We start from the raw sequence: 25,454 nt of genomic DNA, 5'->3' as shown, positions 1-25,454 counted from the left end.
GTCTGCCTGAGATTTATTGTTAATTTGGTTACTTTGCATTAATTGTATAAATAATCAGTTTCAATAGCATTGTTTAATCATTCTGGAAATCTGAAAATGTAACATTTGATCGGTGTGTACATTATATAAGTTGGAAAATGGGAATTGTTTTCTTTTTTAATACCTCCTTCAACGATTCCATTTAACACAGCTGTTACCCACTGTGCATGTTCGCCTGATTTTGGGGAAGGAAAATAATATCTGAATTGTCAGCACTTGAAATTCATCAGACCCATTCTCAATTTCTTAAGACAGCATTGTTTTCATGGCAGTTTACTCGGAATTGTAAGCGAAATCTCTTTCGAGCTTGTCTCATAGATGATATTTTACTTTCCTAATGCTCAAGATTTTCCCTTGATGAGGAAGCCCTTTTGATTAAATGGCCATGAGGTTATTAACAGTAGTTTCGGAAATGATTTACACTGTGTAACACTTAGATATTGAAGTTACATATCCGAAAAAAAATGTCCGGCGATAAGAATCGAAGCTTGACTTCGCTGTGTTTAAAATTTTCTCATCAATACTTTTTGTAGAGAATTCATAAGTAATGGTAGGCATGATTCCCGATTGTTTTAAGTCTTGCTAAACCATATTATTTTCCTTGAATCACGATTTATGTATATTTTTGACGGATTATTAGCCAAATAAAATCTTGTAGTGCACGCAATAGCAATTAAACGTGATTATTATCGTAGCATTCAGTGTCCTCCCATTCCTCTCTCGTCCATTTATCCTTTTTTATTTACTTTCATAATTGAATTTGGTTCAAAACATTCTATTGTAAATATCAGAAGTTATATACTTTAAGGGTTCACATGCATTCGTCAGATATTTTTCAGCTTACGGCCGAAAATTAGTTGCTATTGTCGCAAGTGACTTGTCGTGCGTCATATTTTTAATTTGCCGCACCGTGTTTGAATCGTCTATTTCATCCAAAAGATGCATTTTTTCCGGTTTTATATTCAACAAATAATCTTCGCTCATCGGTGGGGACGACTTTTTCCGGCTGTCAGTAGGGAAAATATTGAGTTTCCTTTGACGAATATCCCATAAGAAACCATGTATTTCTGCTTCACCCGAGGTAAAGGAATATGGCGGACGGGCTGAAGTGCCACGCCCCCCTGGCTTCACTTTCCTACCGTGGGAGGGGTAGCTAACACCCTCTCCAGATGCTCTATGGAGGCCGCCAACAATTATGCCACCCATCACCCAGGGGAGAGGGCAGCAGCTCTTCTTCATATGAGTGAAAGTGGTCGGTTCAGTGACACTCACCTCAGTGAATGCGTTTTCACATTTGCTGTAACGGGTGTAGTATGTACTGCGATGTGGAAGGCAAGGGGTAAAATAGCACATCATCATCCCGAGAAGTCGAAACTACTCCACTCAATTTATATCATGAAACGATGGAATTCTCTCTTGTAAAATATTCTGGAGGTAATCTAGTCCCCCAATCGGATCTCTGGGCGGGGTCTCCTCGAAAGGCTACATAGATCAAATGCGATGGAATAAGGATGGGAACATGGAACGTTAGATCACTTCGCACCTGCGATAGGTTATTAAACTTTTTATGAGACAAAAGAAGATTTCAACCAGTCTGTATTTCAGTAAGATAGATATTTAGAAACCATATAAATGGCTAAAAGTGGAACCCGGGGGCAGATAACGGCAGTGATAATAGTCTAGTGATGATGAACACAATCTGAAATTAAAGAACTAGCATCAATTAGAGAATCTAAAGGAGCCAAAAAAAAATCAGCAAGCATTTTGGGAAGCGGTAGAGATCAAAATAAAATTAGATCAGGCTGAGACATCAGTGGAGAAGAAGTGGAAGATGATAAAAAATGGGCTTCAGGAGGTCGCTAGAGAAGTTCATGGGAGGAGAAAATTTGTAAAGAAAAAGCTGCGGAACGTGAATGAAGTCCGAGAACTCATTGAAGAACGGAGAAAGTAAAAGGGAAAAATGAGAATAGGGGACGAGATTTGTCGCAAAGCAAGCGAGGAAAGTGTGGATGATGAAATATCGTTTGGCACATGAACCAACCTGCATCATCTGCTTTTACGGCACCAAGAGCAGAGGCGCCGACTCCATGGGGGCTGAGGGGGGCCGAGCTCCCTCAAAAATTCGTTATGGGCGCGAGGAAAAAATGTGTCAAGCTTGTCGATTTTCCCCGGAGTGTCCAGATAGAGAGATTCGAGTTGTCAGGGTTCTAATTCTAATGTTCTTACTCTTCTAAAATGCTCAAAAAAACTTAAAACTCACTACAATTAAAAATTTCCCGGGGGAAGATCCCCGGTTTGGGCCCCCCAATATTTTTGTAAGTCAGCATTCCTGACCAAGAGCCGACGAGGACGGACGCTTCGTGGCGAGTTTTTTGTCTATCTTTAGATTCAAATATGACCACATCGTTTATGTCACAGTATCACGTGGCTCCATGGCCGAGTATGCCATTCTGTGCGCGGAAAATGTCCGGGATGGCTACAGATTCATACTTTTTTCATTTTTTAAAGAAGTATTCTTAACATCAACATAATCTACATCCGTGATTCAAGAAAAATTTAATGAAGAACTTTTTGAACGAGTACAGCTATTAAACTAGACATATTCTCCAAGGTAATTTGCATTGCAAACATTTCCAAATCACATCAATTGAAATTGGAGCGGTAATGCCGGAAAGTAACGTGAAATCCAAAACGCCTATCCCAAGGAAAGCAACTATATGTAATGATTACCTTCAGGGTAATTCGTACACCAAATAGGGTTAGTGGAAGTTTTGTGTGGCCAGAAAAAAGCCAGGTATACTGAACCCAAGCAACGCTCGAGAGCAACCCTTTTTCGACCCTTTTCTCGAGCTCCCAGAGATAAGCCGGGTCTTCGAGAGACGGTCGTCACAGCATGAGGTTACCCTTGCCAATATGACCTGTCGTAGTACATTTTTTACTTTACTAATTTCAATACTTAGAGGTAAACAAATATACTTATCGTACTCATTGCCGTTGGGCGATTAAATGCCTCTTATGATCGAGGTTCTACGATGAGAAATAAGGATTTTACGAAAATTGATCAAATTTACGCCGATTGCCTCCGATGAATTGGCAACGCCGAAATTTTGTGAGGGGAGGGGGAACGCCAAAAGCTCCTTTTTCTCCCCCCGCTCAAATTTTTAGCCTGTCCACGTGTTTCAGGAATGGGGAACATGCATGTAATTCATTCATCATGCTAGTAAGTCTCACTGAATAGACAATTTTCTCACGAGTCCAAATATATAAGTTAAAACTCTCTTAGTATTCCACAATCGGCATTAAATGCTAATTAGAAGTGCTCAAATATCGCTTGAAGTCACGTGACCTGGAGCGCCTTCTGACGTCATCGGACGGTACGCCATTCGCTTCCCTATGAGAGTAGAGCGGCAGAGCCTTGAATGTAAGAAATCGAAGTAAAAATTGCCATTATTTTCTACAAATTTACGTTTTAGGCCTTCCATAGACTTATTTTCTATCCACTTCCACCGTCTTTCATCGGTGAATACCGTACCGTGACGTCACGCTCCGATGACGTCGTGTTTTCAAGTAGCCGACGAAGATTAATTTTTAAAGACTCATAACTCAGCTAAAAAACATTATTCATCCGCCAGATTTTCGGTGAGTACATATGAGGTTGGCACCTTCTTATTCTAGTACTTTGAAAAAATTGTGCATGTTCCTCATTCTGGTGACGAGGTTTCCCAAAGGTTTTTGGCAGGGTGTGAGTTTTCACCGACCTGCACTACTTCATTTATTCTTCTACATCTGCATAACTCCATGCGAGCAGCCTCTCGGGTCTTTGGCAGGGGGTGAGCAATCACCAGGATACAGCATCTAAAAGAACCCCCACTACCGCGCTCCCCAATGGAACAATGGATAAATAAAAGCGGGCAATTTACATTTACATAATACACTGCGAGCCTCCTCTAGGGTGTATGGCACGGGGTAATCAATCACCAACATGCAGCAAGCAAGAGAACCGCAACATGTCGACATCTACATCTCCATAATAACCTGCGAACCATCTCTAGGGTGTTTGGCAGGGGGTTACCAATCACCAACATGCAGCATGTATTTGGATTCCCATATGCACACCACACGTCTAAAAAGCGTTATGCATGCTAACAAATAGTAAAACCAAATTTTGTTATAAATTATAATACAATTTAGAAACTTGCATTAAGTTTTACATAGTTTAGTAGGCTACACTACAAGTCATCTAATCTATTTATGAGTTCTATAGCTGCCGTAATTTCTTATTGATCGTGGAAAAAATGACTACAGTCTATCTTATTTTTTTATGTGAATCGATCTACCGTAGTATGTTGGCGTTCGTAAAATACAGATAACTTCTTCAGAAAAGACACTGCTCTGGAATTTATCTAAAAGGTTAGTTCTATTTTTTTAATCTAAGGTCATACACAGATTCACATCCGAGTTAAGTAAGACGTTAGTTACGATAACAAGACTAAAATAAGGAATTTTCACGTACCTGGCAGCTCTTCTCTTTACGCCGTCCAACTCTGTTTTTAACCATATTTCATGAGGATCACAACACTGGTGGAGTATTTTAAATGGATCTAACGAGGGAAAAGTAGCTTATTTATCCAACTTGACGTCACACTTTCCCAGTATTCCTTTAACAAATCCCAATTTACGATTAGCTTGCCCTGTTGTTTCCTGAATGTGTATATTCCACGATAGATCATTATTGTGTCTTACTCTTAAATCTTTACGAAGTTTAAAGTATCAAATTTGTTACCCTGAATGTAAAATTTTTGTTGCGGGGAGGGTTTTTTCCAGAATTCATCACTGTGTATTTTTTCCATATTTAACTCTAATATCCACGCATCGCAACATACTTGGACTGCAGTAAGGTCGTTCCTTAAATCATCCCAATCGTTAGTGCAACGGATTTACATGTAAACTGCATCATCGTCTGCAAATAGTGGACTTTTAATGTCTACTATTTCACCAATATCGTTGATATAGAGAAGGAAGTGGATTGGGTCTATGACACTACCCACGGACCCCAGAAGTTACTCTAACCTCGACGGAGATTGAACCGTTACTACTACTCGTTGGACACGAAAGCTCTAAAGTTTCGTATCCAGAAAATTACATAAACGTACAGGCCGTAAGATTTCAGTTTTATTAATGATTCTCCGTTTTTTGAAATCAAGAAAACTTGGGTGCTGGAAAATGCGGGATAACCCAATAGCATTTTGGTCTTATGTTGGGGATGTTAAAGATAAATGATCCACCGTATGTTCCCAAATAAACGATAATGGAAATGTGTTAAACAGATGCGAAAAAGTCAATCAATTAAATTCCTACTTCAAGAGCGTGTTCACCGAGTCTTCTTATAACTCACCCGAGACAGTTGTCCATCTCGGCATACGAAAGATGCCGCCTCTTCACATTACATCTACATCTACATAATACCCTGCGAGCCACCTCTAGGGTGTTTGGCAGGGGGTGATCAATCACCTGCGTGCGGCATGCAATTGGACTCCCACATGCACACCACACCGTCCAAAATACGTCCCGTATACTAACAAATTATACTACTATATGCTGTTAGAAATAATAATAGAACTGTGAAACACGCATTAAGTTTTACATAGGTCAGTAGGCTACACTACAAGTAATTCAATCAATTTACGAGTTCTATCGCTGCCGTTATAATCTCTAATTGATCGTGGAAAAAATGACTATCGGAATCTGTCTGTTCTACAATCTATCCCTCTTATTTTATTTGTATGATCTGATCTTCCGTAGTGTGTTGGCGTCCGTAAGATATGGTTAAATTAATTAGAAAATACCTGGCAGCTCTCCTTTGCACGCGTTCTAACTCTGCTATCAAGCCTTTTTCGTGAGGAACCCAAACACTGGCAGCGTATTCCAAGGGTGGTCTAACGAGGGAAAAGTAGCTAATTTCTCTCACTTTTTCGTCGCACTTTCCTAATACTATTTTGACAAAACCCATTTTACGATTAGCTTGACCGGTTATTTCTCGAATATGTTTATTCCACGATAGATCATTATTGAGTCTCACTCCTAGATATTTCTCGGATTCAACAGTATCTTATTGGGTACCCCGAATTATATAGCTACGTTGTAGGGAGTTATTCTTCTTCCAGAAATTCATAACGACGCATTTTTTCACATTTAATTCTAACTGTCAAGCATCGCACCACGCTTGGATAGCAGCAAGGTCATTCGTTAGTTCATCTATGTCTTTGCTGGAACGGATTTCTCTGTAAACTACTGCGTCGCCAGCAAATAATCGTAACTTACTGTGTACTACTTCCCCAATGTCGTTTATATAAAGAAGGAATAGGAGTGGGCCTATGACACTACCCTGAGGGACGCCAGAAGTGACTCTAACCTCATTGGAGACTTCACCGTCTAATAGTACTCTTTGGACGCGGTCGCTCAAACGTTCTGTAATCCAGGAAATGACATCTTCCTCTAGGTCATAAGATTTCAATTTTATTATTAACTTTCCGTGGGGTACTTTATCAAATGCCTTTTTGAAATCAAGAAAAATCGCATCTAACGCTAATGAGGTGGCTGGCATGGAGTTACGCAGATATAGATGAATAAATGAAGTAGTGCAGGTCAGGTATAACTAACCTTTGGTAGTATTGCCTTTTTAGGAATGAGCGCATATATTGTGTTATTAAGTGTAACATTTTATGACCATGTGGTGTACATGTGGTAAATCGTGGGGTCAAGGGTTCCGTTCAAACAGCAATAAAGTGTTCAAAATAGCCTTTGTCAAAATAGAGATAGTTCATCAGAAAAATCAGATGTAGCATGCGATTATAAGCTTAAATTATCAGAAAAGTTCAAAAAACCACGTATAAAAGAGGCTTTATCCATCGTAGCTGTAAATTGCCGTAGTATTAAGAACAAAGTAGCTGATTTCCACCATATAATTCTAAACATAGAAGCTGATGTAATCACAAGAACTGAAAGTTAGCTATGGGATGAAATACATGACCGAGAGATCTTCTCGAAATCATATTCGATATACAGAAAGGACCGTAAAACGAGAACAGGAGGAGGAGTATTCATTGCAGTCAAGGATGAGATCACAAGCTGAGCCGATAACTGTGGAGATTGAATTGAATTGAGTGAATTGATATGTGTTTGGTGCTTAATCGAATGCTCAGCTAAGAGATACTTTATATGAGCATATTATAGGCCACCAGATCCAAGCCTATATTCAGTTTTAGAGTTAGATACAGATAAGACGTTTTACTTCCCATAAAAATCGTAGAAGTGTCATGATTGGCGGCGATTTCAATGTTCCATCGATCGATTGGGAAAACTATTTTTTTTTAAACGGAGGGAAAGACAAGGACCTGTGCGAAACTTTGCTTTACTCATTCTATTCCAATTCCTTGACTCAGCTAGTAGATACACCTATCTAGGGGTAACAACATACTAGACCTCTTAGCAACGAATATTCCAGAGTGCGTTATTAGAACTGAGGCTGTGGCTGGTATAAGTGACCGCAAGGCAGTGCATGGAAAGTTTCATATCGTCTCCGATAGAAAACCTGTGCCGAGAAGAAGGGTCTATTTATTCCATAAGGCGAATTTTGAAGGGTTAAAGCAGTACTTGACGAACTCATTCACTGATTTAAAAGACGCCACTCTCAACCTTGGGGTAAACGACGCAAGGAACAAGTTCATAAGTATTATTCAAGGGGCCGTGGATGATACGATACCCAGTAACTTAAAACATTTGAATACTGAACCGCGATGGTAAAATGCTGAAGTTCGTAAAGCTCTAAAGCAACAGAGCAATTCACGCTAAAATGAAAAAGACACATGCGGGACTTACTTGTGAGATCAGTGGCGTAACTGTCAGAGGAATGAGGGGGATAGATCCTCCCCCAAAGCCTCAAAGAAAAAAATATGATATTCAAAACTATTTTCTAGTTTTGAGTTACAGTAAATTTTAACGGAACCTTTTAATGAAACCCAAATTTTAAGTGCTAAAATTATGTAAAATGTATTTACAGGCATGTCAGTTTTCCTAAATTTTCCTAAAAGGGGGGTGGTGGGTGGGAGGTCGCCCTTTCCCATCCCCTATCACCCCCCCCCCCCCCCAAAGTATTTTCTTAGTTACGCCACTGTGTGAGATAATACAAGATATGCTTGAAAATTTTTAAAAATTGAAAAAAAAGTGACGAGGAAAACACTTACAAAGGCGTTGAGTGAATTCAAAACAAAAATATTGGGCGAATATTTAGGCGACAACTTAAAGACTTTCTGGTCATATGTAAGGGAAGTACTGGGAAATAGCGCTACAGTCTCTTCACTCATAAATGTACGTGAAGATAGAGTAACGAACAATCGAGATATAGCTCCTCTCTTAAACTTTTTCCATAGTGTATTCTCTAATTTCACGAAGAATATATAAACACCTTTTCCTCGACTCTACCAAGAACAATTGCCGTCTATCTGTATTTCAAGCAGTGGTTTAAAAAAACAACTTAGCTCTATTAATCCAAAGATATCGAAAGGCACTGATCTCGTTCCGGTCGGGTGAATAAGGAATCAGCATCAGAGAAAGCGCTTTACTTGAAGTTAGTATTCGAATCGAAATCAAAATTCGAAGCAAAATCGGCCCCTTCGAAGATGATGTACTTGTAAACAGAGAAGTTTACGACCATAGCGATAGATTAGCATTAGAAAAGGACCTCGTTGCCATAAATGACTGGTGCAGTACTTGGGAGTTAGAATTAAATCTTGAAAAGTGTACGGCGATGAATTTTTGGGAAAAGGATATATCTTCAAGAAGGAGCTACACCGCTCACGGGATTCCATTATCAAATGCCGAATTCGTTAGATACTTGGGGGTCAACATTACAGGGAAATTTCGTGGGGTGAATACATACAGGGTGGTATCCAGAAGTAGTAGGACTGATTTCATAAAATTTGATTTATTGAAAATTTTGATACGTCGGCTCAATACTCTGCACAATAGGCCCCTTGGGCATCCACACACTTTTGAAAGCGAGTCTTCGAGGTCGTGACGGCCTTCCGGAAGTCTGGGATGCTGTTCAGTGCCCTCGTCGTCGCCGCTTGGACCGCATCCACCGTGTCGAAGCGATGCCCCTTAAGCAGCCATTTGATCCTGGGGAACAGGAAGAAGTCCGGTGGTGCCACATCAGGGCTGTCAGGCGGATGAGACAACGAGGAAACGCCGAATTTGGCCATGAGATCCCTTACAATCCACGCGCCGTGGCACGGTGCATTGCCGTGGTGGAGCTTTCAATTCCCCACCAGGTCTGGTCGCAAGCATGTGATCCGATTTCGCAGGCGTGTGGGCGCTCCCACGTAAAATATTGCGTTTACAGTATGTCCAGAAGGTACAAACTCCTTATGGGCAATTCCACGACGGTCGAAAAATGCAATCAACATCGATTTCACTTTCGATTTCGAGGTTGACGGATGCCCAGCGCGTTGGTCGTCCTTGACGAGCTCCCTGCCCTCCCGAAACAACTTGTGCCACTCAAATATCGAGGAACGGCTCATGGTATCCTCCTTGTAGGACTGCGTAAGCATTTTCTTGGTTTCGGTTGCCGATTTTCCAAGTTTGTAGCAAAACTTGATGGCGTACCACTGCTCTAAATTTTGCTCCATCGCAACTAACGACGAGGCGTCAAAACAGGAGGTCACTAAAACAGTAGCCCACACTCAACTAATGGACGCAGGCGACTGTCGCATGTTGTAATCTGCTCCCAAAGCTCCCCCCCCACAACATCCGGCCCTTCAGACCCCCCTCAATATTTCCGCCCGTGCGAAAAAAACAGTCCTGCTACTTCTGGATACCACCCTGTATGTTAAGTATCAAGGAAAGCTAACCGTAAACTGGGATTTGTAAAAAGAATTCCCGGTAAATGCCCAAAAAAGGTGAATGAAATAAGCTACCTGACTTTAGTGAGGCCACACTTAGAACATGCTGCTAGCGTTTCCCTTTCGAAGTAGGACTAATAGCTGAAATCAATCGTGTACAGCGCAGGGCGGCCAGATTTGTGATGAGTTCTTACGACAAAAAGTGCAGCGTTTCCAGCATGTTACACGAGTTAGGATGGGAATCTTTACAGGAGCGTAGATCGAGTAATAGACTTAACTTACAGAGGAAATTCAAAGAAAATATTCTCTCAGACGACGGGAATAATATCCTTCGTTTACCGTCGTGCTACTTATTTTAGATGCCATCATGAGAAGAAAATAAAAGAAATAGACTGAAAAACAGAGATTTAAAATGTCATTCTTATCTCGTGCTATTAAGGATAGCAATGTCTCAATTGATATGATTCATGGCGTCACTCGCTAGGATAATTCATGACAAGTTTTTTCCATAGTTTTAACCTTGCATTTATTTTCTCTAGGAATTATTAACCATTAGTAAGGGTTTTTTTTAAATAAGCATTTATATTTTGCTGGTATACGTAATTTTTCTATGACCGTGCGGTGTGCATATGGGAATCCAAATACATGCTGCATGTTGGTGATTCGTAACTCCCTGCCAAACACCCTAGAGGTGGTTCGCAGGTTATTATGGAGATGTAGATGCCGACATGTTGCGGTTCTCTTGCTTGCTGCATGTTGGTGATTGATCACCCCGTGCCATACACCCTAGAGGAGGCTCGCAGTGTATTATGTAAATGTAAATTGCCTGCTTTTATTTATCCATTGCTCCATTGGGGAGCGTGGTAGTGGGGGTTCTTTTACATGCTGTATCCTGGTGATTGCTCACCCCCTGCCAAAGACCCGAGAGGCTGCTCGCATGGAGTTATGCAGATGTGGAAGAATAAATGAAGTAGTGCAGGTCGGTGAAAACTCACACCCTGCCAAAAACCTTTGAGAAACCTCGTCACCAGAATTCCTGAAACACGTGGACAGGCTAAAAATTTGAGCGTGGGGAGAAAAAGGAGCTTTTTGCGTTCCCCCTCCCCTCACAAAATTTCGGCGTTGCCAATTCATCGGAGGCAATCGACGTAAATTTGATCAATTTTCGTAAAATCCTTATTTCTCATCGTAGAACCTCGATCAAAAGACGCATTTAATCGCCCAACGGCAATGAGTACGATAAGTATATTTGTTTACCTCTAAGTATTGACATTAGTAAAGTAAAAAATGTACTACGACAGGTCATATCGGCAAGGGTAACCTCATGCTGTGACGACCGTAGCAATTCACTCACTTGCACAAGTTTTTGGCAAGCTAATTAGAGGAAAAAATGTTAGACTTTTTAGCAGAATGTTAGAAATTAAATGTTAGAATTTTTCTAGATTTCCTCTCTAAATAGCCGTCACTGACGCTTTAGAATCAATTATTGTATGCCACCGACTGTACATAAGGACTTCATTCAAGGAGCTGACATTGCAAAAGAGTCCATTCTTAATTGTGACAACTGTCAGGGGAAGTAACATAGGCGCGCAATAAGAACGTGAGGAAGTTCCGTGAACGGTTGACTAGAAAAATATCACGGGTGGCCATAAATCAGGAAATATTCCGGAGACAACTCCTAATGCCATAACTGATAATTACATAAATTACGCCAATTAAACTGGAAGAAACATAGAGCTTGCCGAAAATCTAATGAATCTGTTTTTGAAAAAGGAAAACAATGCTCGAGCTTAGATAGTGAAAGTGATAAGGACAAAAAATAACACAATTTACAGTTTTTTCAACTAACATACTGCAATTAGCACTTTCAGCAATAAAAATTACTGTTTTTCATTCACTATCTGACGAATCCTTATCACTTTCACTATCGGAGCTCAAGCAGTGCAAATCTTGCAGTGCCCAGCGATTGCATAATAAGAGTCATTCGTAGCAATATTTATTAATATTACTTTCTCGTGATTATTTTCTATCACTATTACCCACATATAAAGGTGAATGAGACCATATTGCATCCATACGCTTGCCGCGGCGCCGTACTCTCAGCCGCCGCCGCGCCGGCCAGAACCGGGGTCGACCGCACGCTCGAAAAAACACGATTTAAAATTCGAGGTTGCAAGTTGGTGCAAGGTTTTACTTTAGATCCACAATGTAGAAGCTTTATAGAACGTCGAGGTATCAGTCACTTGGCGGAAGTCCGTGGTAATATCTTTCATTTATCTACGTTTACGTAAAAAGAATGGGCTGAAAACAGGCTCCGCCATTTTCTTATACATCTATGGTTATTGATGACACAAAATCTTTGAAAACCCTTCAAATGGAAGAAGAATAAGTGTGAATTAAGATATTATAACAGTTTTGTTGATAAAACTATTCATGAAACCACTGCACGAGGATAAAGTCGGCAATTTTCAGAAAAAAATTAGTCACCGAGTAGTCACGCGCAATTTATTTGAGAATATGTGTGCCAAGTTTCAACTTCCTAGCTCAAAAAAATCGATTTTGAGGGTTTTGGCCAGCTTTTTTCGATTCTAGCCCACTGGGTGACGTTTCGCGACCGACTGCTGGTCACCTTTCCAAGGCAATGATGCTGGGATTGGTTTTTGCTGCCTTTTTTATATTTCAGGTGGGAGGGGTGGGCGGAGGGTGTGAGGAGTGAGGACTGGAGGGGGAAGATAGCGAAATGTTGCGGATGACTGGGTTCCATGTACTGCTAATTCTCATAGAAGAGCACAAGCGGGTCATTCGACTGGGTCAGCCGTAGCGGAGCACGAAGCCACCGGACATGCGATCGACTCCGAAAAATCAAGAGTCATCGCGAGGATAAAACATTTTAAAGCCAGACTCATCCGCGAGGTCATAGAAATAAAGAATAACAAGAACAACTATAATAGAGATACCGGATTAAGAATCAGCAGTATGCACAATCGTGCGAATATATCCCGGTCAAGGCGAATGATTTTTTCTCTGTGGATCTTTCGCACAACAACATTATGATTTTCCCGCATGTAACACAATGAAACGAGCGATTTCATTGGTTCTAAAAGTAAAAACTGAGTTCGCACGATATTTTTTTCTCATACCCCATACACGGTTTGAGAAACCTACCGGAAATTCTCGGTCTGTGGTAGCTATTGCCAGTTAGGGAATATGGTTGGTATCCAATTCTGGAAGCTATTTCGAAGGTAAAATAACGGAAAATTCGAATTAGAGAATAGACATCCTGATGTAGCTAAAGTGACATCAGGTGTCTCCAGAGGAAGCGTAATCGGCCCCATTTTGTCCGTTTTACATGTTTATAAATGATTTCTACTCCCGCATTAGCCGTAAATTATGTTTAATTGCCAACGACGCTGCAATCTATCGCGAAATTAACTATCTGCACGGCTTTGAATTTCTATCACTGAATTTAAACAAGTGTCGAGTCAAGACTCGAACTTAATCTGAGAAAATTCACGGCGGTAAATTGCTTCTGTAGGATTTCTAACTATCCCCACTGATTTTCAGATCATTTTGTAAACATAAAAGGGGCAGATGAAGCGAAGTATCTAGGAGTTACGATAACATCGAGGCTTTCGCGGGAAACACACAGAGGAAATATATTTGTTGCTGAGCCCTAGAGAAGCTTGAGTTCGTCCAGCTTATTGTGGCAGGATTTTAGTTGTAAAAAGTAAAAGACCTTAATAAATTACAAAGGAAAGCGGCGCGATTCCTCAAAAAATACTACGGGCGATACTCAAATGTTATACGAATCAGGTTTGGAGCCGCTGAAGACTCGGAGAGAACGCGCTAAGCTTGTATTGCTTGAGCAATTGAGAATGGATTGCTTTCCAAGCGACATGTCGAATATTATAAGAGAACTCCACTACAGTTCCATGTCCGACAGACGAGAAAAATTAAGAGAGATATTTTGCCGAACGGATAGTCATGGGAACTCGTTTTCCCTTGTAGCATGAAGGACTTAGATAAATGCCAGGGGTAATTTCGTTAGCATTACCTTTTTATGTGTAAACGACGACTGTCATTAAGTACACCCCCTGTCTCAGGCATATTGAGGCAGCTTGCATTGGGATATATATATGGATTGGGATGAGTATATGGATTAAAACACTCTGAAGGCCCAACGTATGCGTGGACGTGAATTTTTTCAATGAATTCCATCCGGTAATCTTCAATCCAATGGGGCCTTTGCTTGTGGAGTTTGACTCCAGTTACACTAGCTCTGTCGCGTCCGTCCTCGTCTTTTCTTGGTGCCGCGAAGGCAAAGGTTGCAGGTTGTTTCATGTGCAAACCTTACAAGGTTTTACCGACCCGACCCCAACAATTAAGTGGGACTAGTGAGTGTCTACACATTATCGAAAACGATAGAATCCATACGCGAATTCGCAAAATAATCTCGTAGAAGAGAAAGTGGAAGCGGCACATTTGACAGGGTTGGGCTAAATACAGGCCGAGGAGTATTTGGAATGCAAATTACACAATAACATTTGATTTGGGTATTTAAAAAACCGCCTAAAAATTTTATTTTAAATATCTTTTAAAACACAAAATACATTAGTATGGAGACTAATAGATCTTTAACAAAATATAACCTGCCTTGGCACATTATGAATAGTAAAAAATATTAATAAAAAAGATTTTAACGAAAACGAAGCAATATCTGAACTACGATATCATAGAAGTGCTATCGGAGCTACTTCAAAAATAATTTAAATACTTATTAATTATTTTAAAATGGAAAAGACCATAAATCTGTATCTGAAGTACAAAATACCATCAGGTCGTATACTTAAAATACCAAACACAAATTAAAATGTATTTCAAATATTTACGTATTTTAAAATACTTTTATTTGAAATACTTCCCACTCCTGCCTATATAATTGTGAAAAACCATTTCAAGGAAGAGAGTACAAGATTTAATACCATGATGGAATAGTATGGAAATATTTTCATGGGATACGAAGACAAAGTGAGGAGATGGAAACAATATCTGGAGGAGTTATTCAACGGAAAAAAACATAGCTCAAAAATATCGAAGAGGAAAGTGAAGTAGAAAAGGATGACATGGGAGCCAGCATCTTAATATCGGAATTTGACGCTGCATATAGACACCTGCAAAAGAAAAGGGTCAAAAGAGCAGATGATATTCCAACAGAGAAAATCAAGAATGCAGGAGAAAAGGTCTTAGCTCGACTGAATTAAACTACTTGCGATATGAACTCAACAAGAGAATTACCTAGTGACTTAGAGAAGAACTTCATCATTCCTGAGCCAAAAAAGAAAAGAGCAGAAAATTGCGAAGATTTTAGGACCATAAGCCTGACGATACATGCGTCTAAGATACCGACAAAAATCGTTTACAGGAGAATAGAACGAAGAGCAGAAAAATTCCTGGATGAGGAACAATTCGGATTTAGGAAAAGCAAGGGCACAAGAGAAGCAATTTTGGCTATGGAGTTAATCATAGACAAGATAATGGAAAATAATAAACCGACTTTCATAGCATTTGCTGACTTGGAGAAGACCTTTGATGTCTTGGACTGAAACTCCATTCTAAGAATTCAGAAAGAATTTGGAGTGCTCTACAATAATCGTAGAATTGCTCACGGTTTGTGTAACAACCAAGTGGCTGTGGTAAAATGTGGGCCCAACTGTGCAGAAGCAAGAATTGAAAAAGGAGTGAGACAAGGGAGTGGCAGATCCTCACTAATTTTTAATGTTTACGCAGAGGAGACCATCGATTAAATAAAGGAGAAAATTTCCGGTGTCAATATCCACGGAGAAAGAATTAGTATGCTGCGATTGGCCGACGACTTAGCAGTCATAGCCGAGACAGAGGATGACTTGAAGAAGGCTGTCAAATGTGGAAAGGACATTAGCCAGCTGAAAATCAACAAAAATAAGACTAAGATATTAGTATGCAGCAAAGGAGAGGGGGCTAGGACAAAGATTAACCTAGGAAAGCATAAGCTTGAAGAAGTGAAAGAGTTCTGTCACCTACAAAGCCAAATTACCAACGATGTATGAAGCACGGAACAAAAATCAGAATAGCGCAGACGAAGAGGGCATACTATAAAAAGAGTAATCTTCCTATAGCCAAGAATACAAGCATAGAAGTAAGGAAATAATTCATCAGATGCTACGTATGGAGTGTTTCTATGGATGCAAGACTTGAACGCTGACAGGTGGAGAGATGTCAAGAGTGGAAGCATTCGAAATGTGGTGCTACCGAAGAATGGTGAAGATAAAATGGATTTACCTAGTAAGTAACGAGGAAGTGCTAAGAAGAGTGGGAGAAAAGAGAAGTCTTCTAAAAACCCTAGTTAGATGACGGCGTAATTTAGTTGGCAGCATTATGAGGCATGATGGCCTGATGGAAACAATTGTAGGACAGGTGGAACCCTGATAAAAATAAACTCCTCCATTAAGGAGAGGTTTACCCTCCATTGAGGGTACAGGAAGGATAGGTGTACCCTTCCTGTACCCTTCAGCAAGGGTACACGAAGGGTATTTTAGAACATTGGTGGGTACGCCCTCTCCTTCCTGGAGGGTACGGGAAGGGTTTGGCCAGCCTCGATGAAGGGTACAGGAAGGATAAGTGTACCCTTCAGCAAGGGTACACGAGGGGTATTTTAGAACATTGGTGGGTACGCCCTCTCCTTCCTGGAGGGTACGGGAAGGGTTTGGCCAGCCTCAATGAAGGGTACAGGAAGGGTAGGATAAAATAAAAACTAAAAATCCATAAATTAACATAAAAATTTAAAAAATCGCTATTAAACTAGATTAAACGAATGGGGGTGAGTTAAAACAGTGATTTCTAAAGTTATAGGGCATAAAAAAATTAGCCTTCACATGGTCTTGAACCCAGGACCTACATTTTACTGGATTACAAACTAGAGATTTAACTACCTCGGCTATCGAGGTACTTGACAGGAGAAGTTTCTCAGCGGAAGTTATACTACAAAATCTTAAGATGAGAATCGCACCCGGGCCTATGTGGAAGAAAGCTGTGACTTTTTTCTACCACACCTATTTCGTTTCAGAAAATATGATCGGCATTCTAATACTGAACATCACTCTAGCGATGTCTGATTGTCAGCCACACAAATAGGTTACATCCTAAAAACGTGAATGGAAGAACTTCTAAATGAGCTTTTTTCACACAATTACAGAAACTATTGTGTACAGTGGCGTAGTCAGGAATTTCGTTTGGGGGGGGTCCAAAACCAGGTGGGAAAAGTTTTGAAAAACAGGATAGTAAGTATTGGGATTCAACTTATTCAAACACTTTTCATAATCGAAAAAACTTCAATAGTCAAAGAAATATTTTTTAAATTCATTATTTTTCAATATTTTGATTTCTATTATGAAGGAAAATGATTGTGTTTTTATACTTCGGGGGGGCGGAGGGTCCGAACCCTCCGGACCCCACCCATGGATAGGTACGCCACTGAATATGTATATTATTGTTTTCCTTAAGGAAATTTTAAAGATTAGTTGTGTAGCCCGTCTATCTTTGCTTTCAAAGACTGCTTACGTTCTTGTACGGAACTCAATACTCTTTAGCAGGTGAAAGTAGCTAAGGAGACTCTTTCAGGATATGTTTTCTTCAGTTATAAATGCTAAGTCCCAAGGAAGGGTAAACGAAGGATTTTTCTCTCCTTCCCTTACCCTTAATGGTGGGTAGAGGAAGGGTTGACGGATAGTAAGGGAAGGAGTTGCAAGGAAGGGTACTCGAAGGATTTTTCTCTCCTTCCCTTACCCTTAATGGTGGGTAGAGGAAGGGTACACGGATGGTAAGGGAAGGAGTTGCAAGGAAGGGTACTCGAAGGATTTTTCTCTCCTTCCCTTACCCTTAATGGTGGGTAGAGGAAGGGTACACGGATGGTTAGGGAAGGAGTTGCAAGGAAGGGTACTCGAAGGATTTTTCTCTCCTTCCCTTACCCTTAATGGTGGGTAGAGGAAGGGTACACGGATGGTAAGGGAAGGAGTTGCAAGGAAGGGTACTCGAAGGATTTTTCTCTCCTTCCCTTACCCTTAATGGTGGGTAGAGGAAGGGTACACGGATGGTTAGGGAAGGAGTTCCAAGGAAGGGTACACGAAGGATTTTTCTCTCCTTCCCTTACCCTTAATGGTGGGTAGAGCGTGGGTTGTGCAAGGGTAACTACCCACCATGAAGGATGCCACCCTTCCTGTACCCACCATGGTGGAGTTTATTTTTGTCAGGGAAGGGAAGAAGGGCAAGGGACGGCCCCGAATAACGCACATAGGACAGGCTATTACAGAAGAAAAAGGGAAGAAGTACGTCGCTACGAAAAGGCTAGCATACAGGAAAGAAATAAAGTACCATAAATCTCCATGGAATGGTTCAAATAATGAGATCTTCAAATGCCGAATTCTCCCATAATTCACTTAACAGATCGTCACAAATCTAGATGATGAAGTCTAACTAATATTTCTTTGCAAAAAAAAACTCCAAAAACGTGGTCATCGTGGTTATTTCGCAGTCTCATATAAGCCGAGAGTAACTTTTAGAAATCGTCAGCGGAAAGCGAGACAAATTGAATCCTGATAGACAAAAGATAAAACTATTTAAATATTGCACCTCTCTCTAATAGACTTCATTTAATATTATTGAAACGAAATCTCAAAATTTAACGCCATCTACGAAAATATATACTTCTTATCCTGAATACGATTAATTCTGAATTCTTCTTGATTGCTGACCAAGGAATAATCGTCACGAAGTGCCGTGCCAGTTACATACCTGATTATTGATAGCATACAACTCAATTGGCATCGAAAGCATGGTAAAAATCGTATATTTCAAAGTTATTAATCCTGAAGAAATTGTGTTTAATGAACTTATAATAATTACTTAGGACTTTGATAGCCTGTAACTAAAAATTCACGCAATAAGGAAAGGAGGATCGGTGCATGGAAATATTTAAAGAAACATAAAATATTTCTGAAGAGAAGAACATTTACTTACCATATTTTCCCAGGCTTCCCCATCCATGAAATCTCATCGCAACTCCTCGTGATACCCCACCCATTTCACGGAATAGATCCGCTACCCCTATATTTCTCGAACACCTGAAAAGAATTAAAACAAAGTTGGCATTAGAGGATGAAAATATAGAAGCAGAAAAAATTAATAGTCAGCATGAAACGTTTCTAAAAGTTGTCAGTGCAACGTGATGCTACGACAGGAGTTGATGCTAACGACCTCGAAAGAGAAACGTTTGGAAGAAAGGAAATTCCGAATGAATGGTTGTACATTCAATGTTGATCGCAAATATTATCTCACATCTTATATTATATGTATTATAGAGAGAAAGCATTGGTATTCAAATTCAAGTACTAATTATATTAGAGGGACTACACTGTGCGATTAAGTTAACGCACAATTGAGAAAATTTTCAAATACAGCATGTTTGCTACATCGTAACTAAATTGGCGGATTGCAATTACGTAGTCATAAATGCCATTCAAAGTGTTAAAATATCTTTTATAAACTACTAATATAATAACTCATTGTAGAGATAGCATAAAAAGTAATGCATGAAGTTAAAATGAGGGTTGATGACTGGCAACTTAAGCTATTGACCATGTGACAAATTGATATACGACAGTGCCCTCATTATAACTGAGGAAAAAGAGTAGCAGGTATGATACACTGTTCAGCAACTTCTATTAGCACCCCCACATTAACGGTCACAGCGATTACATATTCATCGGTTTGATCTTCGTAAAAAGGTAAGGGCAAGTTACCGGGTTACTAAAATTAAGTTACCGGATAACCAAAGAGAAGATAGGTATATTAAAGCAAGCGTTGTATTTATACTTATATTGATTAAGGTTGAAACACCATTAAAAAAAACCAAAGAACTACTCACAGGTCACCTACACTTGTCAAATGCAGAGTCTAGATCGAAATGCAATTACACAGAAGTAACATGTCTTCTACTCGAAAACTATTACATACACACATGTTGGCGGAGGATCGAACCAGTTAATTAATACAGTAATGGTCAGATTAAATCTCTTCGGCAGAAAATGGGCAATGTAACCTGGTCTACGGCCGAAACACTTATCACAGAAGAAATTACTTTTACACGAAATTTAGTGTTGAGAGAAAAAACGAGGATTTGAAACCGAGGAAATTTTTTCCCATCACAGACATTTTCGAACACACTACGCTAATTTTTACAGAGGCACATTCCTCACATGGCATCGTATGCGGAAACTTGAAGACAGAAGGCGTAATAAAAATTGGTTTTTCAAAATCATAGTCACTCTTACAACGATAACTTAATAAATGTGAAAAAAATTATATTTGCGATTGATCCTCGACTTAAGAATATAAAATGCATTGATAATGATATGAAACGTATCAGCAAAAGTATGGGTAAGGCACTCACCTCTTATCCCCAAGACAGCTTGCCGCGAAGTGAAGTCCAAAGAGAGGGAATTCTGATACCCTCAGCCGCATGACGTATTGCTGTGACGTCACGATATATTCCAATCGATTTATTTATAAACCAATGAGAAGCCTTAAAACCACTGAGGATCGAATATGCTATGCTATTTGAATTTTTATCCAATAAAGTGAATTAACAAATAGTGGTATTCTATGCAATTATAAAAACTATATCCCATTTTTACGAGGTAAAAAAAGATATGTTGTAAATGTGGCGCTGTATACGTAGCGAAAAATTTCGTAATTAGCCAACGGTCACAGCTCACGTGGAACAATATTCCAGAATGTTCCAAACATATCCGAAGGTCGGTACGATTGAGGAAGACGTCATCGAGCAGTAAGTTTGAACAGTCAAACGATTTTCTTAGAGTGTCCATTCAACTGTCATTTCCAATCCAGCACTTCCTCTCCCCTCCTCCGCAACACGCCCCATATCCCTCACGAACCGCCTTTTCACTGAAATCATATTTGTGCAAGTTGTGAAAAATTTGTCTGGACTGCTACAGCCGTTTCTTTGTTCATTGAAGTCGCCGTTTCATTACGTAGGATGGAGGATATGGAGAGCGACTCATGCTATCTATCAACAGATATACGAGGAAAAGAAGCAGCGGTATGGACTAAGGTAAGTGGTACCATGTAATTGACATTGCAGAGATATAATGTAAATATGATACGATTGTAATTATGGTGTGTTCGAGATCAGACATACAAAAATACCCGTCTCTAACATAGCTTAACATGTAAAACTATTGCCTATGATAGTGGATAGGGGCGAACGCGAATTGATAACGCCTTGTTTAGGAGCTATAAGAACATCTTTAATTGCATTATGTGGTAAGTACAAACACTTAAAGTATAACTGTGTTCGCTCTTGTGCGTGAAAATGCTCCCCTGTAAAATAAAATTAATTGCAATCACCACTTCTATTCGTGTGGATTTAAATTTAAGGACTTCAAAATAGCAGGAAAGTAACTAAAGTGGCTTGCATTCAATTCAAGGTTGGTATTTGGCTCAGTGTTAATACCAACTATTTCTCTTTCGTTTCTGCTTGGTATATGGGTGATAACATCTTACATTCCATAATGTGGAAATATTGTACTGAATTTCTAAATTATTTTCGGCTGCGTATGTATTATTTGTTATTATCATAATACTTCTCTTATATTCAATCTCGCATATACGTCCATATTACACAAGCGAATTATCTCTTATCTTAAGAATATTTCTAGAGTAAACAACCTTATAAGTGCCATACAGAACTTTCAATGACAGGAAAGATCAAAATTCTAATGGCATAAATGAAAGTAGAATTGAAATATCCAATAATCAAAGACCATGCAGTTGAATAATTATGACATTAGCATTTCATGTGAACGATGGTGGAATGAAGACTTGTGGATGACATATAATAAGAACCTACTAAATTTTTCTTTTTTCTGTTCATTCGCAGATTCGTTTCCAAGATAGCAGTCTCAAACTGGAGCCATTGCAGAGTCGAGTACGCTGATGCCGCCGTCGTAATATGAAATTGATTTCAAAGTGATTCATTACGAGCAACAGAGGAGCCTCTATTATCAACTGAAGATGTAATTTTCCATGGAAAAGTGATAAATAAAAGTACAAGGAGCTTCTGATGGATACAATTTCTCTCTATATGTGTGGTCTTCACCGTGATTCGTTCTTGAGGTAGGTAATGTCTTTTTGTCATATGAATGGAACTGTTTTCATGGCAAAAAAATTGCTCATAGTGACTTATCTGCCTTAATTATTCATTAATATAATTATTTATTTTTACCATTAAAATGACATTGGAATGAGTTAAAACATATTTTGGTGTAAAAAATTACAAATATTGGTTATATTTTCCCGAACATTTGGTCATATTAAGAGAAAGTTAATTGTGCAATCTATGTGCCATTAAGGGCTCTGCATATTGGAAATTATGAGGTGCTGCATATGCATAAATACAGGAGAAACCTTCCAGAAGAAAATGGATTCCAATTTTTGACATTATAATGCGCGCAGACTGCAAGAAAAAGTAGTCTCGATGTTATTTAGATAATTTCAACCTCGGTGCTCGCCAAATTCAAACCGTAGATATCCCAAGCGAAGTGACTTTCCATTACCTACTGCTAATTAAACGGGTTCATTGAATTTAACTAACGTCTGTTTGCATGTGAATGTCGCTAAATGTTTCGCCGGTAGGAGGAAAGCGGCTGGGCCTGGAAGCGTTGCTTATAAGTATTGCATAAATCAGTCATATTAGTAGTCGACGTAAAATTTATCGGGAGAACCTTTGAAGGAGCATATGAATTTTTTATAGCATAATATGCTTTAAGCATGAGTAAGGCGGTGAGATTTGCTTGGTTGAATGGTTTAGCGTAATCTAAGACGTAATATAGGATTACTTACACTTAGTATCTTAGATTTGCTTGGTTGAATGGTTTAGCGTAATCTAAGACGTAATATAGGATTACTTACACTTAGTATCTTATATCACATTTTGCTCTATTTCCGAAACGCTATCGAAATATCTAATATCTGTGGAGTGCATGAAGAAGAAAGAGATGAGGGGTTTATCTTTGGAAGGCAAGTCAAACTAGTCAATGGAGCCGAGATCTTAAATTGGCTTGTGTTCCTGGTAACCATGCATTACATATGTTTGCGCGTTAATGTTTCAACGGTATAGCGGGGAAAAGCTTATCTACATCCCCCACTAAATACGTTTCTCACGTCAACCCACGTTTTCCTTGAGATGATTCAGTTTTTTCATTCTGTCTCCCTCATTTTCACTTAACCCATGTCAACTTGGCGAGCACTTGATTAGCAACTTGCACTCCAAGTCACTTTCAAGGAATTATAGCCATTAAGAATGACGGCGGATGCTGAGTCTGCTAGTTTGTAAAGAAAAGTACTGACGTTTACGAAGATAGTTATATATTCAATGGCATAGAAATTAAACTAGGTCGAGCCCTTAACAATTCTGCATAATTTCACACAAAAGTGCAAGAGATTTATATGCTGTCAATACCAATAAGACTGTTATGACAATTGCATTTTTTCCAATTTAGTCCCGCGTTATCGCAAAATAAAACACTCAAGCCAGATTTAACAGAAAATACATATTTTCAAAATGGCGCTGCCTAAAAGAGAAGACTTATCATTCTATTCTATTATGTAATTAAGGAGAAAGGTAAAAACGCCATCTTAAGTGATAGATAATTATCCACCTAACACCGTTGTCAGTGAAATGGAACGAAGACCCGGTCAAACGGCCGACATCACTGCCTCACATGGGATGTCACGTCAATGTTACAAGAGCGCAGTGGGAAAGAGGGGGGAAGCCTATCTATTTCTCCCAACTAAATACGATCCTCATGCTGACCCACGTTTTTCATGCTGTGATTCAGTTCTTTTCTCTGCCACCCAATTTTCACTCTTCATATGACAACTCGATAAGCTCGGACTTTATAGACCGAATTTTTAGTTTTAAATAACCGTTTAACCGCTAAGGACACGCATAACTGCTGAATATTTTCAATTGCATTACAGCGTGAAATATATGATTTCAGAAATTTCGAAGGCTATCACCTATCCCATGGCACCGTATTTCAAATAAGTAGAACTTATTGCAATTTGTTTTTTTTTCCGAGGGAAGGACGAGGGAAAAGTATTATACTTAATAACTCTTAAACTAATTTTAGAATTGTATTTTTTCAGTTCCAACCCACGATAGCACAAAAACACACAATGAAGCCATGTGTCACGGAGAATTTTACATTTTCAAAAAGAAGCCGTTAAGTATAGAATAATTCAAATACTCGTCCAAAAAAATGAGTGCAACCGCTTGTTTGATTTCAAATAATTATCTGCCAAAATGTTTAATCTTCACATTTGAGTGCAAGAGGAGAAGGCTCCCTTCCTACCTTTCATTCGATGACATGACCATCGGCGGAAGAGCTCAGCTGTCCATCGGCGATTCCACAAAATACACACATTCACCAACACTTCACATTCAACACACAACTGACCATGAATTTATCCTTTAAAACATATCACTTTCACTTCACTATAGAGCTAGATGAGCACACACTCCTGCCATTGGGTAACACAGTAGAAACATTCCCATTATTCCCTTGAGACACGCATTCTGCTGACAGTGTGTAGCTGACGGCTGGAAAGGGAGCGATATAAGCTTGTTTTTAAGCCTTGATTTTCATCCAATCGGTTGATTAATAGATTTATTCGATCCTTTCTCGTGAAACCTGAAAAATAAGAAATGGCACTATAGCTATAAACCAAAAAAATGCACCTACGACACAATGCATCAAATTATAGGGAGGACGGAATAGTGTCAACAGACTTGCATGTAATACATATAAATTTTAGGCATTCTTTAAAACCTGCTTTAGTGATACATTAGCTGTTGTAAGTTCATGTTTATTTCTGAACAGTTTTCATGAAAGGAAACTTGTGCGAATTGGTGAAACCAATTTAAATAGATACTATATTCTGATCATACTTCCGTAAAAGATGAGTGGCTAAGAGGTAAATTATCACGTACATTTTCGGCTCATGCATTACTATATCGAATTGTACGAATTAATTTATCGCATAACCAGCCCCTGCTGCATAAATAAGGGAGTCAAACCCCAAAAATACGGGATGCAAAAACTACTTTAATTTTGACTACCTATATCTTATTGCCAAAATGTGTATTGTAATTTTGCACTAAACGTGGACAACATAGTGATTTAATATGCACAAAGGACATGGAATAATGGGAACGAGTAAAAGACATACCTCCACTCTTCAGCAAACAGACCGACCATCTCTCACCACCAAACGAACAGATGTGGGACTCGGACTTCACTTCAACGGAATGAGGACTGAGAGTAAAATCCGAAAGCGGTGCACTGCTTCTTACTCATTGCTATTGGAGGATGGGGAATTGCTAAGGAAAGTGGGGGGTGT

General features: G+C 39.4%; 1 long non-coding RNA gene across 1 annotated transcript in view; it reads right to left on the bottom strand.

Moving 5' to 3' along the window:
- The window catches only part of LOC124153345, a 34,788-nt gene extending 9,334 nt beyond the window's left edge, over window positions 1–25,454 (bottom strand). Inside the window, exons 1-3 of the long non-coding RNA XR_006863630.1 lie at window positions 25,284–25,454; window positions 24,407–24,745; window positions 18,990–19,093 (exon numbers count right to left, since the gene is read on the bottom strand). This is a non-coding gene — a long non-coding RNA (uncharacterized LOC124153345). The remainder of the gene's footprint in view (window positions 1–18,989; window positions 19,094–24,406; window positions 24,746–25,283) is intronic.

The sequence above is a fragment of the Ischnura elegans genome, chromosome 2 (genome assembly GCF_921293095.1).
Source record: "Ischnura elegans chromosome 2, ioIscEleg1.1, whole genome shotgun sequence".
Classification (NCBI taxonomy): Eukaryota; Metazoa; Arthropoda; class Insecta; order Odonata; family Coenagrionidae; genus Ischnura; species Ischnura elegans.
The sequence above is the reverse complement of the archived record's forward strand: the minus strand, read 5'-3'. Positions and strand labels throughout refer to the sequence as shown.